At 46.7% G+C, this 19296-nt stretch overlaps 1 protein-coding gene across 2 annotated transcripts in view; it reads left to right on the forward strand.

The window, feature by feature from the left end:
• PRR5L (proline rich 5 like) overlaps positions 1-19296 on the forward strand; it is a 144811-nt gene that overhangs the window by 36625 nt on the left and 88890 nt on the right. The gene's annotated exons all lie outside the window — the stretch shown is intronic.

Here is a 19296-nt window from a genome sequence, read left to right on the forward strand (position 1 = left end):
CTGTGTCCGAACGAGTGGCTTATCTCATCTGATTCTTACTGCAACGCTAGCACATAAACTTATCCCCACTGTCCTACAGATGAAGAAGAAACCAAGGCACAGAGATGTTCCATGACTTGCCCAAGGTTCCAGAGCTGGTAATTGAAGGAGCAGGGATCTGACCTCAGGCAGTTAACTCAGGAGCCCTTCTTTTTAAATAGTACACTAGATTTTTTTTATTTTCTCTGGTCCAGCTGAGCTACCGAGCCCACTGATTTTAGTTAGACCAATCAAGAAGGATGTGGATTTTTAACATTTTTATGCCAGTTCTTGGGATGCTTTTCCCTCAAAATAGTTTCTAGCACATACTCAATTGTGATGGTCGATTTTATGCATCAACTTGACTGGGCCACTGGGTGCCCAGATTTGATCAAACATTATTCTGTGTGTGTGTCTGTGTTTTTTTTTGGATAAGATTAACACTTGAATTTGTAGACTGAGTAAAGCTGATTGCCCTTCTCTATGTGGGTGAGCCTCATCTAATCAGTCAAAGGCCTGCATTCAAAAAAAAAAAAAAAAGGGGGCTGAGTGAGAGAAAATTCCTCTCTCTACCTGACTGTCTTCAAGCTAGGAAATTGTATATGTGCTGCCGAAGCGAGCACTTCAAGCTAGGAAACTGAGCTCCTCTTCCTTTCTTTTTCTTTTGAGAGAGAGAAAAACAGAGAGAGAGAGAGAGAGAGAGAGAGAGAGAGAGAGGTGTGGGGGAGGGGTAGCAGGAGAGGGAGAGAAAATCTTAAGCAGGCTCCATGCCCAGCGTAGAACCAAAATAGGGGTCAATCTCACAACCCTGAAATCATCATCTGAGCCAAAATCAAGAGTGCAATGCTTAACTGACTGAGCCATTCAGGTGCCCAGTCTTCTTTTACTTTGCGTTCACACTAAACTATACCATTGGCTCTCCTTGTTGATTACAGATACTGGGATTTCTCAACCTCCAAAACTGCACAACCCACTTCTTGTGTGTGTGTGTGATTAATATATATGAATATGTATTAATAATTGTGAATAATATATATGTATGTATTCATCTTGTTATTTCCCAGCTCATAAACTTTCCAGTGTTTGCCTACTATCCCAGGATAAAGTATGAAGTCTTTGGCTTGTTCATCAGTTAGGATTAGGTTTGCCTGCATTTTAAAATAAACACCAAATAACAGTGGCTTAAGCAGTAGTTTATTTCTCTCTTGTGTGACCATCATTTCTGAAACTGGTGGAGTCATCTTGGATCCTGGATCCTTCCTTCCTCTTCCATCAACCTGAGCAGTCTGCCTCATGATCTAAGATGGCTGCCAAAGCTCCAGCCATTGTGCCCACATTCCAGAATTTGCAAGTAGGACTTTCACTTAAGTCTTAACCAAATCAGAACTTAGTCACATGGCTGCATCCAGCTACCAATGAGGCTAAGGAGTGTAGTGCATTCTGGGCAAATAAATTGGAAGTTTTATTAAAAAGGAAGGGGCAATATCTAGTAATCTCTACCCTAGCTTGGCATTAGAAGCCTTTTTCAACCCAGTTTTCCAGATTTCCTTCACCTACCAGCTCTTCTGAACATTCTGTCCCCATCAGATTCCTTTGCTTACTGTCTGTGAAACACACCTAGTACTATATCACTCTGTCTCTGTTTACTCAGCCCTCTTGGAATGCCTTTTTGTTTCATATCCAAGCCACACCTTTGTCACCATGAGACCTCCGCCTTTCTGCTTGAATCTCAGATGGTTTCTTTTGAGGCTGAGCTCTTCCAGCAATGAGAACGTGTTTAAGTTGTTCAGATATCCACACACTTCTATCTCAGACTGTTCTTCTTTCGATGACTTGAAAAGCATGAATTTTTAATTGTTAATTTTTTATTCATTTAGGTCTTGTCTCCTGCCCCCATCCCTCATTCTAGATTCCTTAAGGACAGCAGCCCGTTACTCAATGAACATTCACTGGCCTCCTACCTTACATTCAGCATGGTGCTTGATGTTGGGGATGTAGTAGTAAATAAGGCATTGGACCTGTCTTCCAAGTCCTAATATTTCCCATGGAGTCTTATTAAAACTTAGAAACGTAGGGGCTCCCAGGTGGCTCAGTTGGTTGAGCATCTGACTCTTGATTTCAGCTCAGGTCCTGATCTCAGCTCAGGTCTTGATCTCAGGAGCATGAGTTCAAGCCCTATGTTAGGTGTGAAGCCTATTTAAAAAAAACCAAAAACCAAAAGACTTGCAAACGTAGGGGCGCCTGGCTAGCTCGGTTGGAAGAGTGTGCGACTCTAGATCTCTGGGTCATGAGTTCAAGCCCCACACTGGTGGATTACAAAATAATAATAATAATTAATTAAAATTAAACTTCAAAAAATAAAAACTTGCACACCTTAAGGACTTCACAAATTTCCATTGCACTGTTGAGCTGGCATATACATAAATGATTATTACTTATGCTCAAAATAACATTTATCAAGTAATTAGTACATGCTAGGCCTTTCACATGTATCCACTTAATTTCTTTATTCAACAGCTATGAGATAGACACTGCTGATGTTTACAAATAAAAATGAAGCACAGAGAGCTTAGGTCACTTATTCGCAGTCACGCAGCTGGTAAGGGGTGGAGCTAGGATTTCATCCAGACAGCTTGGTTCCTGAGCCCAGGCTCGGAGTCACTATCAAGAAGGTAGCTAGAAAGTAAGGGTGACCTCATGATTTGAAGATTTAGTGGCTCTTTGAAAATACCCACCCACAACTGGGGCTTCTCCTGTCGCCTTGTCCCAACCAGAAGATTTCCTCAACTGGGCTGGCCTTTCCCTGAGGCATGCCCCCCAGACAGGGCCCTGTAACCTCCCATTCACCGTCTGAGCCTCAGCGGTACCCCAGGTTCCCTCTCGTCCCTTGGGATGATCAAATCCTCCTCTGGCTACAAGGAAAACAAGTCAGCACCTCTGTATTTTGCCGTCGCAGCATAGCTTCACTCTCACCTCCTCTGACTTGATGGGCTGGAAGCGAGCAGAGGCTGCAATCTGGAATCCTCTCGCAGAATCAGCCCCCCTGAATCGCTTCATCTTGGGCAGCCTGGTGTTTAATAACTCTTTATAAATTCATTGTCGGTATCTACAAATTCGAGGATGCCATGCAAAACTCTGGATTTTTGGCTTCTTTTGAAACACTAGAAGATTTCAGAAATAGTGGGTCTGTCTGCCCAGGGGCCCAGGTTGCCAGGCTCCACGGAGGCTGTTCCTTCTGAATGGGCACCGTGTCCTCCTCCCTGGTAGCCTGACACCTAGGGCCACCTTTGTGTTTCTGACCCGTCTGCGGCGAACACTGCTCGGCACACGAAGCACGCGTGTATCTACCCTCCGAGTCAGACCTTGTGCTGCATGTCTTTCCATCGCTTTGGCCGGCTCTGGAAGAGGTACTGCTCCTATCCCCACTTTACAGATGAGGAAGTGAAGGCCCACACTGCTAGTCGTGGACGGGCTGGGACTCACCCAGGCATTCGGGCTCGGGGCTTTGCCTTGAAGCCCTCACTGCTCCCCCGCTGTGGAGCCCTGCTGGGAAGGGAGAGCGAGGCAAGAGGGGCCCTGTCCCTGCCCCACATCAGAAACACAACCCCAGAGAGCTGACCTCAGATACCAATAACAGGCAAACAGAGAAAGGCTCTGAACTGAGTGGAACCTGCACCAGAGGAAATCAGGGCCCTAAAGGGAAGCTGGGTGAGAGCCTTTGGGGCCATCTCAGAGCCAGCCAGCTGCGGGGGATGGCTTTCCCTAAACTCCGAGTCGGTCCCTCTTGGGAAAGAGAATTTTATTGATTCTTTTAAGCCTCCTCCAACTGGCACTTGAAACATTAGCCCATAAACAAGTGTAATCCATCTCAGCCCCGTGGGCTCCCTGGGGGCAGGTGATGCCAGCCCGGGCAAACGTCGTGGCCTTCACGCTAGCGTCCTCCAAGGTCCCCAGCCTGCCTGAGCCCACCTGGGCTGCGGAGCGGGTCCACAGGGGATGAATGGAGCCTGCGGCACAGAGAGGGATGGCTTGGGCTGGGTCACCTGCCTGGTCAGCTTTCAAGCACCCCGAGGCAGAGGCAGGAGGGATGCAGCTGCTTCGGGTGGGTGACAGCTGTCCCCACGAGGGACAAGCATCTCTGAAGCTGTGGATACAGAGCTGGCTGAGCCTCTGGCACGGTCAGGGTGACCCTAAGATCCCAGAGCAGCGCATTCTGGAGAGTGAAGCACACAGGCTTCAGGTGGGCCGATCTGGGCTCACTGGGACTTGTGGTCACAGCAAACAGAGCCTTTAAGACTCCTCCTGGCTCTGGACAACTTCTGTGGGCAAGTTCACCTCTGACCGATTCTTGCTGTGAACACAGGGATGATAACCGTCCTGAGTTCTTACCTCTCGAGAATGCGAGGATTATTTCAGATCATGTGGCTGGAATGTGCTGAAAGGTCCCTCGCACGAGGAGAGGGCTGGAGGCCAAGTTGTTGGGCTCTGGGGACTGAGACGGCTTTGTAAGCTGAGATGCCCGGCGGCTTTGTAAGGTGAGCCTTAGTGCTTAATGGCTCTGGAAAATCAAGGAAATTAATAGAGGCCAAAAGGAGGGGAAGAGAAAGAGGAGAAAACAGAGACAACTGAAAGAGGAAAGAAATTTGGGTGTGGAGTGGAAGGAGACAGACAAGGTCTAGGTCGCGCTGTGCAGTGTGCTGTGTGATTCCAACGGGCTCACAGGTCTTCAGTGGGAGAGCCATTGCCATGAATCCTTGATCAGGCAGATGTTTTGGGAGGATGCATTGGACTCAGGGTGGGTGGGTGGTGAGAGCTGAAACCAGCCACTCCCGAAGGCTCTCTCCTTTGGAGTTTACGAATTCCGAGCGCTCAGCTGGTGCAGACCACAGGGAGGGCGCCCTCGTGTTACCTCCTGCCTCTTCTTACTGCAACCGTTCGTACCACGTTCGAAGGTCACATTCAGTCTATCAACACCGACCTGGAAACACAAAGCTGAAAACCTTTGGTTTCAGTTCAGGAGGACAGAACTGCCCCATGAGGACGAGGGCGGGGGGAGGGCAAGGCAAGGCGGCTGTTGTACTCGAACACACCATTCCTCGTTCCTCGAAGAAAAGCCTCGCGTGTGGCAGAACCAACCTCATCGGCCAGCCTTGGGCAGCTCCAGGACCGCCCCGGTCCTACCTCCTAAGACCTGAGGTGGCACTCCTCCCCAGAGGGCTTGTTTTGCAGAATGAGAAGAATGTTAATTAATCCTGTTATCTGAGCCGAATGCTTTCTGGTTTAATTTCTCTGATAAAACCACCCTGAATGGAGAGCTCTCAGAATACCAAGGAGGCCTTTCTATGGGATTCCTGAGGTGCAGTGAGACCTGGAAGGGATGGGGATGGGGTGGAGATCACCTTTCTGCCTGGGAACCTTGGATTCAGCATTGACTTGTTCAGTGTTCTGACTAGGGACCCTTACCATACAGCCCACCTCCCCATTAAACGTTGGCCACACTTCGGAAAGGAATGGGAAAAAAAGAATTCATTAAAAGAAAAGAGAGAAAGAGAAAGAAAAAGAGAGGGAGGGGAGAAGGGAGAGAAGAATCCCTAGTTCATAATCTATAAGGGAGTACATGTAAAATGCATGTACAATGCAATGTCACGGGGCGCCTGGGTGGCTCAGTGGTTTAAGCCGCTGCCTTCGGCTCAGGTCATGATAGCTCAGGGTCCTGGGATCGGTCCCGCATCGGGCTCTCTGCTCAGCAGGGAGCCTGCTTCCCTCTCTCTCTCTCTGCCTGCCTCTCCATCTACTTGTAATTTCTCTCTGTCAAATAAATAAATAAAATCTTTAAAAAAAAAAAAAAAAAAAAAAAAAAAACAATGCAATGTCAAATTCAGAAGTTGGTGTTACCTAGAATTTTTGCAGCAGATTTAATAATCACTAATTGCTGTGTGTGGACCCGAGTCAAGGACTAGTGGTACTGCTTACAGGTGCTATGTCTGTAGTTCCCTGTGTATCATGTCAGCGTAAAGCGTGTGATATTTGTGTGTATTATCTAAAGTGACGCCTGGGGCAGCTACCCCTCCAATCGAGGTCCATGCTCCCAAGTAGTCCGCGAGCATGATGTCAGAAAAGTCTAATCCCAGAAGGGACCATCTGAAGGGCTTCAGCTACCTACACCTCTAAGGAACACCAGGTGATTTGCCCATTAGCCAGCTAAGTGTCAGAAATGGGTTTGCCTTGGTGATACTAGCAACGTGTTGATGGGAATAATGGAGGTCAGAAAGGGGGTCTCAGTTATTATCAGACAGTGTTACTCAAGGTCTATAGATTGGCTAAAATATTTTATTACTGGTACCCCCACCTTCATGTGAAAAGTATGTAAGAATTAATCCTTATGACCCTAAATAGCCCTCTATCTATTTTGAGATTTCTTGGTTGCCTGAGATTGACTCTATGAGTTCCATGATCCTGAAATACTGAAGCCTCTTTCCCAAAATGGAGTCGCTTATGCTACCCTCTTCCCCAAACCCAGACTTGACTTAATTACAGTTTCAGCTCTCCCAGAAATGGAATCCTAAATGACTCAATCAGAATCTCCCGGTCAGCCTGGTGCTCTGCCTGATAGATCCTTGCCATCCCCTAAGGGAAACTAAGCTTACAATAGCCAATCCTACTTTTTCCTTCTAGTATAATATCCCCTTATTCCTGCTTCCTCCTGCTTCCTTCATATAGAAGTTTTAATTTCATAGAATTCCTTGAAACACTTATCTTTCTGCTGGATTGGGTGCTGCCTGATTTGAGTTGATTTTGCTCAAATAAACGTAACATTTTTTTTTTTAATATTATTTATTTGACAGACAGAGATCACAAGTAGGCAGAGAGGCAGGCAGAGAGAGAGAGAGGTGGAGGAAGCAGGCTCTCTTCTCTGCAGAGCAGAGAGCCCGATGCGGGACTCGATCCCAGGACCCTGAGATCATGACCTGAGCTGGCAGGCAGAGGCTTTACCCACTGAGCCACCCAGGCGCCCCTAAACGTAACATTTTTAATATATTTCACTTTATCTTTTAAACACATGCAAGGTGGTTGGTCTGAACAGCCAAAAAAAGACAAGAAGGGACTTCAACTGAGCACATAGTGTGTGTTGGGGGAACTACATGATTCCTGCTCCCTACTAAAGTTTAGCAACTGTGGGCAGTGTAGGGGAGGGAAACATTTTCTACTGTCTTATTAGGTTCTGTATCTGGGGACTGTGAATTAAACTGACAAAAGACAGGTGAACAAGAAAAAAAAAAGGTTTATTTTGTATGGGGGGGGTTGCCCACAGAAAAGAATGAAAAACCCCCAAAGTGGTTAAGCCTGGGAATTTATACACCATTTTTTAAAAGGGATATGAACTGTGGGAAAATGATGAGGCGTGGGAAGAGGGCTTGAGTTTCTTGAGGTGGCAAATTATGCAGAGGTAAATATATGGGAGGAATGAATGGACGACAAGGATTGTGCAGGAAGGTTTGCAATGCATATTCAAGTCTTAAACTAGTTCTGTGGTGCAAGCACCGTAAGATCTCCACTTACTGCTGGGAAAGCAGGTCTTGGATGTGTCTCATCCAAGGACACAGAGTCAGGATCTCTATAAATCGGGGTCATTTGATTTTCAATGCACTCAATGATTCTCTGTGACCTTTCCACCATGCGAAAATAAGATGTATGTTTTTTTCTTGATTTTGCAAATATCACATGCTCACGGGAAAGCAGGGAAACATATGAGTGTGTAAGACAGCCTCATTGCACTACTTAGGCACACTTAGTTGAGACTGTACAGGGGTTTCATGGTTTCATGTCCTGCTTATTTAACATAAACATTTTTTCTTATCATTGATAATTATTAACATCATTTTTTTAAGGCAAACAATATTCCAACCAGATGTCTGTGTCACGTCACCTATGGTCAGACATTTGACTTCCTTCTGACTCTTTACACCACCAATAACAAGGTGGCCCTCTTTGGAGATAATCTCTCGTTTGTACTTCTTACTATGACTTTGGGGCAGGATTCCTGGAAAGGAAATTTCTGGGTCAAAGGGTAAGAGCGGTTATTGGACATTATAAGGCATTAAATAGACCACAGGGTACTCTGATTTTGTAAATAAGGAAGATCAACATTACTTTCTAAGCATTACTTTCTAAGACTCTGTTTACAAAATCAAGATAAACCAGTGAGCATTTCGACCAAGAATGGACAGACCAGCTGGCAGGTTTATTTGGTGCTACTTTTCTAACCAGTAGGGGGCAGCACAAACAAATATCAGTGGAGAGCCCTTGGCCATTGAATTTGACATTTTTGTAGGTTTTTTGTTGTTGTTGTTTTTTGCCAAACTTCCTTTGTTAAAATTAGGCACACAAAGCCACCGAATTTACAGGCAAGAGCCAGAAAGGAAAATCTAGTTTACCTGAAAGATTTATATGGCTTTCAAGAATGTTCCGGAAGACTGATCCAGATGGCAAAGGGCTTGAGGGAAAAGGCTCTTTCCAACGTAGGCTCTCACGGGAGGCTAGGAAAGACAGGTCAGGGTGAGAGAAGCAGGAAGAATGGTGCTTGTCAGTGGGGTTGGTCAGTGGCATTTCGTGCCAGGCAGGAGGTGCCTGAGGGCTGGGAAGTGAGTTTATCTTGCCCAACAGAATAGCCAGAGGAAGAAGGAGGCACGTGACAGCCAGCCTTTGGAACAGCAGGCACAAGGTCAGTGATGCAAGGAAGGAAGATTAATGAATCACAGAGAAATCTGCTGTGTCGAAGTGATGACAGAGGTGGGTAGCCTCCCGAAGGAACGTGACTGCCATGTACCTGGGGCAGGGGTGGTTAACCTAAGAGTTGTGTGCCATGGACAGCATCTCCAGGAATTCTGTGCCATCTCTGAATTTATGCTGAATTCATACAGAAAAATACACGGGTTTTTCTGGGGTTGCGGGAGGGGGGGATCTTTAGCCCTCAGGCATCTACAACATGATCTGTGTATATTTTCCATTTCTAGGATCCAAGGCACTCTGTCCCCAGAGCCAAACTCCTTCTGCCCTGTTCCAAAGGCACAAATACCCTGCCTGGCAGGAGGGGTGGGTGCCATCCATGGTACTGCTGTGATCTGTTTTTTATAAACATGTGACTTTTCCACACCAAGCAATTCTCTACTGCTCTGTGGACACCAGCTAGGTGTCCTATGAGTTGATTTAATTGTGACACGAATTACCCAGAGTTAGCCCAGACCCCAGAGGGTAAAGGCCCAGTCCCAAAAGACCACCCGCTTCACTTGGGATGCCAATCAGTAGTGGGCTCTCAGATTGCTCACTCTTCTGTCTGAGCTGGGTACAAATTGGGGGTTCCCATGACCCCTTCCTCAAATTTGATAACTTGCTGTAAGGGCTCACAGAATCCTGGGAAACACTTTCCTTACTATTGCCAGTTTATTGTGAACAATATTAGGAAGGATGCAAGTGAACAGCCAGATAAAGAAGTATATAGGGCAAGGTCTGGGGGGTGGGAGGGATCCTGAACACAGGAGTTTCCATCCCTGTGGAGTTTGGGGGGCACCATCCTCCCTGCACAATGATGGGCTTACCATCTCAGATAGTCTCTGAACTCCTTCATAAAGGGTTTTATGGAGGTTCCATGACACAAGCACGCTGGATTATATCATTGGCCATCGGTGATTCACTCAGTTTCCAGCCCCACTCCCCTCCCTGGAGATGGAGAGGAGTATGGGAGCAGGGCTGAAAGTTTCAACCTTCTAATCACATGGTTGCATCCCTTGGCACCCAGCCCCCATCCTGAAATTCTCTAGGGGGCCCAGCAAGCCTCACCTCATTAGCATAAACTCAGGTATTGTTGTAAAGGGCTTTGTAATGAATAATCAAAATATTCCTCGCAGCCCATTGCTCAGGAAAATCCGAGGGTTTTAGAAGCTCATTGCCAGCAACCAGAGAGGAAATCAAAATATACATTTCTTATCACAAGATCACAAGTAGTGACGTTGTAGAATAAATTGCAGTTCATCTGTATTATGAAATATTAGATAACTTTTAATCTTTTTTTTTTAAGATTTTATTTATTTATTTGACAAAGAGATCACAAGTAGGCAGAGAGGCAGGCAGAGAGGGAGAGGGGGAAGCAGGCTCCCTGATGAGCAGGACCCTGGGATCATGACCTGAGCCAAAGGCAGAGGCAGAAGCAGAGGCTTTAACCCACTGAGCCACCCAGGCGCCCCATTAGATAGCTCTTAAAAAAGAATGTTAGATCTATACGCAGTGACCTGAGAGGATGTTCATGATATTATCTAAAGTGAAAGGTTGGAGTGTAGTACGTAGGGCAGAGAGGGGCAAACATTTTCTATAAAGGGTCGAAGGGCAAATATTTCAGATCCTGCATTGCAGAGCAAAAGCAGCTTTAGACAATATGTAAAACAAATGGCTTGGCTATGTTTCAATAAAACTTTATTTATAAAAGCAGGCAGCGGGCCAGATTAGTCTGCAGGTCATGGTTTGCTGACACTTAGCATAGGAAGTAATCTTTTTTAAAGGAACCCTTCTATTTTGTGTGTATGTTTTGTAAAGGTAGGATCTGAACTTAATATTGATTATATTGGAGAGAAAATGGATGATATGGGGAGTAGGAAGATCATTCGCTTTTTCTTTACTCAGCTCTCTGTTGCTTAATTTAAAATGGAACACCGTGTATTGCTTTTGAAATTTCTTCTTTGAATTCCTAAAATGACATCACAAAGCATTTGCATTTTTCAGCTGTGTCAGAGTGCCTCTGCCCACAGAGTTTTGGAAAAGCTTTGACTTGATTTAAAGAGGTTTATTTGACCACGATCTCCATTCACATCAGCAATCTCTTAAGACCGAGAGCCGTTTGAGGCCATGAAAGTGAAAGTGTGATTCTGTGAAAGATGAGGGAAAGGGTACCAATGTTCTTTGTACCAGTCAAGTCACATGCACGGCTGTCTTTTGAGTTGGGGGTGCTGGGTTGTAAGGCAGGCATGGGCAAGCTGGACTATTGCCAGAGACAGAGCCTGGGAAGGTGAAGGGTGTGGAAGTTCTGTGAAGAGGAGCGTGGTTAGCCTGGAGAGAGGGCGGGCGTGGAGGATGCTAGGGTCTTTACCTGGTCGAGAAGTGCAAAGGGGACACTCACCCTCACTCCAGAGTCTGTGTCTACACCACTGTGACCCGCCATCTCTTGTCAGGCAGAGGACGGTCCAGTCACGGGAAGCATTGGATGAGAGTGAGCTAGACGTTCCTTACAGGGCCCCTTTCTTTAAAGTTTTTTTTTAAAGAATTTTATTTATTTACTTGACAGAGAGAGATCACAAGGAGGCAGAGAGGCAGGCAGAGAGACAGGAGGAAGCAGGCTCCCCGCTGAGCAGAGAGCCCAATGCCGGGCTTGATCCTAGGACCCTGAGATCGTGACCTGAGCTGCAGGTAGATTCTTTAACCCAGGTGCCCCACAGGGCCCCTTTCTAAAATGCTCTAGAACATGCTGGTCTCCGCAGGACTCAGGGAGCAGCTGCTGTGGTGCTTTGACTCCCGAGCTTCAGGGTAGACCGCCGTGGATTTGCAGTTGACCGTGTCTGTTCAGAGCCAGCCACCTTGGGGAAAGTTTCTGAACCTCTCTACACCCCCACTTTTCCTATGTGAAGGAAAGAAAGTTAATAATAATAGTAATAATACCACCTCTTTCATAAAGTTACCATAAGAACCAGATGAGTCTACACACGGCATTTTCCATGACACCGGGCACAACAAATGAGCGCTTAGTAACCGTTAATAGTTTGTTGTCACGGCCCTTACTACTCGGGTTGTCACTATGACAACCGCCAGGTTACTCTCTCAGCTCCCCCCTGAAGTTGAGTGTGACCAGCCTGCCCCCTTAACCTTACAACTTTTACTACATGGTCTTCTTTGACAACATCAAGTGGATGCTTGGCCAGATGGCTTTCTGTGGGTCTCTGTTTTCTCATCTACAGCACAGATTTCGTTGTAGCTCTTGTGCCTCTCCAGTAAGGCAGGTGATGCATGAAAGATGTCAGGGGTCCACCCCGGGAAAGCACAGTGAGGGAGACGAGTGGAAGGTGACAGGGCACCCCAAGCTTAGAGCTCCCCACCTCACCCTTGTGCACACCCGAGTCCTGCTCTTCTGATCACGTGGGGATCTCCTGCCACAGAACATTCGTGCACTTCTGTCCCTGTGCCCGTCTGGGCTGGTAAGGCTCTGTCGTCCTGCTCTGTGTCACATGTGCGTCATTTCCCACGAAATGTGTCCACAGTCACAGCTTTGGAGAGCTGGAATCCATCCTAGGTATGCTCAAGTCATAACTATTAATGAGAGATCATGAAAAACTGATAATCGATGCAGAGCTCGAGGGGATTGCTAGTGTCAGCTATGGTACTAGATGCCTTCACGTGGAATTAAAATTTAAGATTATCCCAACACCCCTGCAAGGCAGCTACCAGCGTTCTCACTTTATTGATGAAAAACAGGGTGCCGGAATGTCATTAAGCAGCTTCAGTAATTAAGCACCACCCACGCATCTGAAGAGGCAGACTGTTTCCTCCTCTCTAGGGGCTAGCCAGGGTATTAGCACACAGTAGGTACAGGGTAAACGGGAAGAAAAATACCTTTGGTGCTCCCTATCTGATGAAGATTATAAAAATTTTCAATTTTTAAAATATTTTAAAAATTTTAAAAATGGCTTTTTAAAGATTTTAATTTAATTTTAAAATTTTAAAATTTAAAAAAATTTTTAAAATTGCTATTTCTAAAACCATCTGAGTTGCTTTCAGAAGCAACAAACACACACACACACACACACACACACACACGTGCGCGCGCACGCGCTGAGTTTGCACTTGGCCCCTTCCGCATCTATTTTCCAAACAGGCAGAGAGCTCACCTGGAACGGACCCAGGGTGCTGAGGGAGGGGAAGCAGGAGGCCCTAGTAGGGTCCAGGTTTCCTGCGGGGAAATCCAGGGATGGAGCGTCCCTGCTTCCTTCTGGTCAATTGTTCATGGGAAGGAAGGCAAGGGGCCTTCTGTTCTTTCTCCGGAATCCCGTGATGCCACTCTTTAAGCAAGCCGAAATAATGCACATCCCTGCCCCAGAGCGCTCCACATCTTCCCCTCCTTCTTGGGGGAGGGGGTTGCAGGAATGGGGGTGCAGTCTCTTTCATTGCTTCCTTGATGGCAAGGACGGGAAGATTCAGCTTATCACTTTTCCTAACAACTCATCAGCTTCTGAACCCTACTGTACCTAAGGCGTCTTGCAGATGGTCCAGATGTAACTGGGCTCACTCTTTCCTCCAATAATTAGAAAACAGAACAAATAACAAAACAAAACAGAACAAAAATGGACTCTGAGACCTGCACATTCCCACGAGGCCTCGGCAAAGGAGAGAGTCCAGCACCATCGCAAACTTCCTGCCATGGGCATTTCTCCATCCCCATCAGCCCCCTCCTCACTGATGCTGGGGCTGCTCAGCTCTCTGCACCACTTAGACCCTGGGGAAAGGGGGTATATTTAGTGCTCTCTCAGTTTTAGTTCCCATATTCTTCTGAGCTAACAGAATTACATCACAGAGCAAGCACACTGACGTGTAATACCAGAAATGCAGTGAAAAGCACAAATCAGGCTGCCCAGGTTGGGGTTCTAGCTGTGCCTCCTACCAGCTGGCTGGTGTAAAGCAAGTCACTTAACTTCTCTGTGTCTCAGTGTCCTCATATGTAAAAGGGAGGTCACAATACCAGTGGGATTGTTGTAGGGATTAAATGACCTGACACTTGTGAGGGGCTCAGAACCACGCCTGGTGACACGGTTCTGGATAACTAAGCACTAGATAATGTTACTGAATAACTGCCATAGCATCTGAGAGGTCTCCGACCTTGACCTAGTCAAGCTCTGTATTGCTGGGGCCTGTGCAGGCTCTGACCCTGAGGAGTAACTGCTTTCATTTTCTTTCCCATAGACTCCTGGGCCTCTTAGATGTGTGTACAGCCCAGGTTGCAAGGGGAAAGAGAATTTTTATTACTTAATTCAGAGAACACATTCCACTTCCTTTGTTTCTGCTTCCTCATTCTGGTCTGAGCCAGAGAATCTTCTATACCTAAGGGCTCATCACCATGTTCTTTTAAACAAAAGATGAGTCCACTCCTCTCCCCTCTCCCACCATGGAGACAATAGAGAATATCTCTAACTGTGCACGTAATGCAGAAACAGCTGTGGTGGGTAGTTGTCTAATAATACTTTTGCCTTTGTAGGGGAGGGGAAACTTTTCCTCTACCCTCTTAGGTTCTGTGACTCAGGGCTGTGAATTAAGCTGACAAATGATGGAGTAATGGAAGAAAAGCACACACATTTTACGTGGTGTTACATGGCATGGGGAGCTTCATAGAGAAAAAACGAAAATCTCCAAGAAGCTCTTCGATTAGGGAGCTTAGATGCCATTTAACAAAGGGTGATAAATTGCGGAAAAGTAGTTGGATGAGTCAGAGGGCTTTGGGCTTCTGGGGTGGCAAAGTGTGGGAGCTTGTCTTGAAACACATCGGGGAAACGAAGGCAAGATAAGGGCTATTTAAAGTGCAGGTTCATCTCAGTGTCAGCTTCCCATCTTAGGTAGTAGAATGTTCTTTTCTTCCTGGTACTAGGAGGCCATCTTTTGCAGGGGAAATTTATGCCCAGCTTTTAGGCAGAGAGGGGTACTTGAGTGTGAACAAAGAAGAGGCTCTTCTGCTGACTTTGGGGAAATTTCCATGAAGAAGGATTCTGAAGCTGCCCTCCAGGGAGGGTGGACAGCGAGAAGAGGAGAGAGAACATTCCCCAGGTCACATGGGAGGGGCTGTTGGGAATCCAGGTCAGAGGATTCACCCTGGAGAAAGGGAGGTTGATTTGGAGCATCCGCCTGTAATCCAGGCAGGGATAGTGGGGGCCTGAGGAGAGGAATCATGCATGCGTGCGAGCGTGCAAGTTTGTGTGTGTGTAGGGACAGTGGGGGTGGTGAAAAGAGGCGATTGCAAGAGGATCTTAAAAGTGGACATAAAGGGCACCTGGGTGTGGCTCAGTGGGTTAAAGCCTCTGCCTTCAGCTCAGGCCATGATCTCAGGGTCCTGGGATCGAGTCCCACAGCAGGCTCTCTGCTTGGCAGGGAGCCTGCTTCCTTCTCTCTCTCTCTGCCTAACTCTCTGCGTACTTGTGATCTCTGCCTGTCAAATAAATAAATAAAATCTTTAAAAAAAAAAGTGAACATAAAGCTTGCCTTGAAATTGGATGTGAATTGGGGGATAAGTTTGAACAAGAAGTTCGACTTTCAGCATTTGTTAAAACTAGAGGATTTTAGAGCTAGAAGGGTTCCCTTTCCCCACCCTGCAAACACACACACACACACACACACACACACACACACACGCACATTTTAGATGAAAAGTGGAACCCAACATCTCGCCTAGAGGAGCACATCATGGTAATTCCAAGGTGTCAGGGCCATCAATTGGATCTCTGGATCCTCGAGCTGGATCCCCAGTTTCTTCCCTGTTCCTTCCATTCAAACAAGAGGCCAACGCCAACCCTGGGTTTCAGCCCTGGGCACTCAGATAAACAGGAAGGCTTTTGCATTCCCAACCCGTCTCGGCCACGAGGACACCACTTTTAGGAAGAGAAACCCTTCCATCAGGCTTCCCAACTTCAGCACGACTGACATTCTGAAACTGAAATTCTTTGTTGTGGGTGACTGTCCCGTGCTGGAGCACCCTGTCCTTAGATGCCACGATGTCTTCACCCCCTTCTCCCCACCCCCAGCCATGGGAACTAAAAATGTTTCTAGACGTTGCTGAATATCCTGGGCAGGAAGATGGTGACAGTCCAAACCCACTCCAGGCTGAGAACCATCACCTTGTAAGGGTGTGCTTGCAGAGAGTTCCAGCCCCGCACGGGCCCCAAACCACAAAATCTTAGAAGCCAAAGCTTTTAGATCGTTTGCTGGGGATGAAATGCTTTACATTTTGCAAGTAATCGTTAGGCGATTCGTTCATTCATTCCACAAATATGTATTGTTTATGTACTGTGTGCTGGGTGCTGTGGAAGTCCTTAGAGAGACAGGGGGTGCGTGAGATGGCTTTAAAGAGTTTCTGGGCAAGATCAGGGATGCTGTGAAAATAAATGGAAGAGTCCCACAGCGAGGAGGAGAAGGGAGAGAAGCCGGGGAGGCCATGGACAGTCATGTGTGGATGGACAACAGGGAGAACATTCTGCTGCACAAAATCAGCCTAGAAACTGAGCCCCTGAGAGCCTGGGCTTTGAAGTCAGATGCACCTGTGACTGAACCTCAGCTTAGTGTGACTTGGGCAAATAATTTTCTTAACCTCAGTTTCCTTATCTGTAAAATGGAGATAATAACAATACTCAGCTCACGGTTGTTTTGAAGATTCCGTAAGATAACGTATGAGAAGCTCTTCGCACGGAGCTTGGGACCTGGTAAGCACTCAGGCTAGTGCTGTAGAAGCTACTCTAATCATTGCTCCTCCGCTTGTACTGTTTTATAATTAAGAACAAAGCCGTGCTCTAGGTAAAAGCAGATCCACCACCACCAAAGAGGAGTAAGACCTTGGGACAGTTATTTCAGCCTCTGCCACCTGATTGTCCCCTATTTATGGCTGCTGGGTTGTAGGTGCTTGGCTTTGAGGCTATTACTAAACCCTTCATTTTCTATACGCGCGAAAGCTGTGAGGTTGTCGAACGTGCCACTTAAGAGATATCGGCTCATCGTGGAAATGAGAGCAAAGGTCATTTTTTCAAAGTTGGGCGTGAGAGAATGCAGAATTCTGCACGTGAATTTGAAAGAATGCGTTGGTAAGTGAGGACGATGATACCCATGAAGTGCTTAGAAATCGCCTTTGAACTTAGTAAGCAGCCTAGAAATACCTTCCACCACCACCACCGTCATCATCCTTATCATTATGTAGAACAAGGAAGGAATCAAATAGCTCCTGAAAGATTTCTGAGCTTCTGCACGCTACACTTACCAGCCAGGGGCAAGGAAAAGTGAAGAGCCGATTGGAAAAAAATCTCAAGTACATGGCTACGGCGGAGCGTCAGCCTTGGAAACCTCATGGAAATTTAGGAGGCGCTTGGGGGTTGGAGAATGCAGGGGCTTAGCTTGCGGGAAGTGGAAAGTGCCGCTTGGTGATGTTTGTTGCAAGCTTTGGATGTCCCGTGAATTTAAGATTCATCTGAATTTGTTCTTCATTGAAGTGAATCTTGGATGATCAGAGTATGGATCCCATAATTCTCTGAGACACTTAGGGAGACCCTCTGGGGAGGAAGTACCATTCACCTCAACAGATTTCCAAATGGTGTATCTATTTTAAGGAAATATGCCCAAGAGAGGGATGTCTGAGAGCAGCAAGGAGGAATATAACCTTCAGACCATAAACTAGCCCTTCTCTTTGGTGCTATGGGAATGGGTCCTGCCAAAGAAAACCCTCAGTCACCTCATATTTACGAATTTTACATCAACAATGACTCACTTTTGTTGAGCACGTACTACGTGCCAGGCTGTGTTCTAAGCACATTTCATGGACATTCCCAAGACTCTATGAGCTAGGTACTGCTGTGTTCCCATTTTACGGATATGGAAGCTGAGGCACAGCTTGCTTAAGGGATCCAGCCAGCCCATTCTGTGACCAAGAGGTGAATCATGCAGTCTGGCTCCAAAGCCCTTGCTCTTAACTACTGAACTTACAAATGGCCTTTTAACCCCTGACCTTGTTTAAGTATAAAAGTTTCCATATTATCAGGACGACTATCGCTATGAGGGAAGCATGGTTGCTGGCAAGGAGAAAGCCGTTTGATTTAGAAACAAGCACATCATTGACCTTGATTGGGTGGTTTCTGCAAGGCGCTGGGATGGCAGCCAGACAGCAAAGGCTTCCGGGCACCCAGGGAAGTGAGAAAAGGGAGGCCTGCTCTGGGGAAGGCTTGCTTTTTTTCTTCTCCCAAGGTGATGAATACACATTGTAAAGAAGGAAAGCGTGCTGATGGAGGGGGAAGAGGATGGAGATGCTGAAGCGGGAGGAAAGATATTTCAAATTAACCTCTGGGAAGGAATGATGCTCTCGGGGCACGAGCAGAGGCTTTGAAGTCCGGCTCGGACTCGGAAGAGATGTTTTCGGCTTTACTTGTTAATGATCCCCTGATGAATCCATGGTTAAATGTCCAGTAACCTACACTCACCCTGGCCTGAAAGCCCACATTCATTTGATGTGGAGGGTCCGTTATCTAATAGTTTGGAGAAGTGGGGTCTGTCTCAGAGCTGTCACTAGATAGCTATGTGTTCCTGGACAAATAAGTCACTTCTTCTTTTTTTTTTTTTTTTAAGATTTTATTTATTTATTTATTTATTTATTTATTTGAGAGAGATAGAGAGTGCACAAGCAGGAGGAGAGTTGGAGGCAGGGGGAGAAGCAGGGTCCTCCCTGAGCAGGGAGCCCAATGTGGGGCTTCATCCCAGGACCCTGGGGTCATGACCTGAGTTGAAGGCAGATGCTCAACGACTGAGCCACCCAGGTGCCATGCCCCTCCCTCTCCTGTCTTGACTCATAGTTTGGGCACCACTTTTTCTTTTTTTATTTTTAAAGATTTTATGTATTTATTTGACAGAGAGAGGGAGAGAGAGTACAAGCAGGGGATGCGGTATGGAGACTAGCAAGCTCTCCCTGCTGAGCAGAGAACCCGATGTGGGGCTCCCTTCCAGGGCCCTGGGGTCTTGACCTGAGCTGAAAGCAGACACTTAGCTGACTGAGCCAACCAGGCGCCCCAAATAAGTCACTTCTTGTCTCTGAGCCTCAATTTCCCCATCTGTCAAGGGGCAGAGTTGAACTACAGATCCTAGGTCCCTGCACCGGCAGGAGGGTGAACTTCTAATATGAACAGAAAAATGTCCTGCCATTTTGGGCAAGAGATGCATTCCCCTGTCGTGTGATTTTGTTTGAGTCGGAGAGCAGCCGCAGTCACTTCTCTCTGTGCCGGAGAGGGAGGTAATTTGACCAGAATTGTAAATGGGTCTGCCTTATATTTGTAAATGTGTATAATGTTCCTTAAAATGGGTTGTTACCAGAAATCTGGCACCTGGATGGCTCAGTCAGGTGAGTGTCTGACTCTTGGTTTCAACTCAGGTCTTGATCTCAGGGTCGTGAGTTCAAGCCCGGCGCCGGGCTCCACACTCAGTGTGGAGCCTCCTTAAACAACAACAGCGACA

This window comes from Mustela erminea, chromosome 9, assembly GCF_009829155.1.
Source record: "Mustela erminea isolate mMusErm1 chromosome 9, mMusErm1.Pri, whole genome shotgun sequence".
Classification (NCBI taxonomy): Eukaryota; Metazoa; Chordata; class Mammalia; order Carnivora; family Mustelidae; genus Mustela; species Mustela erminea.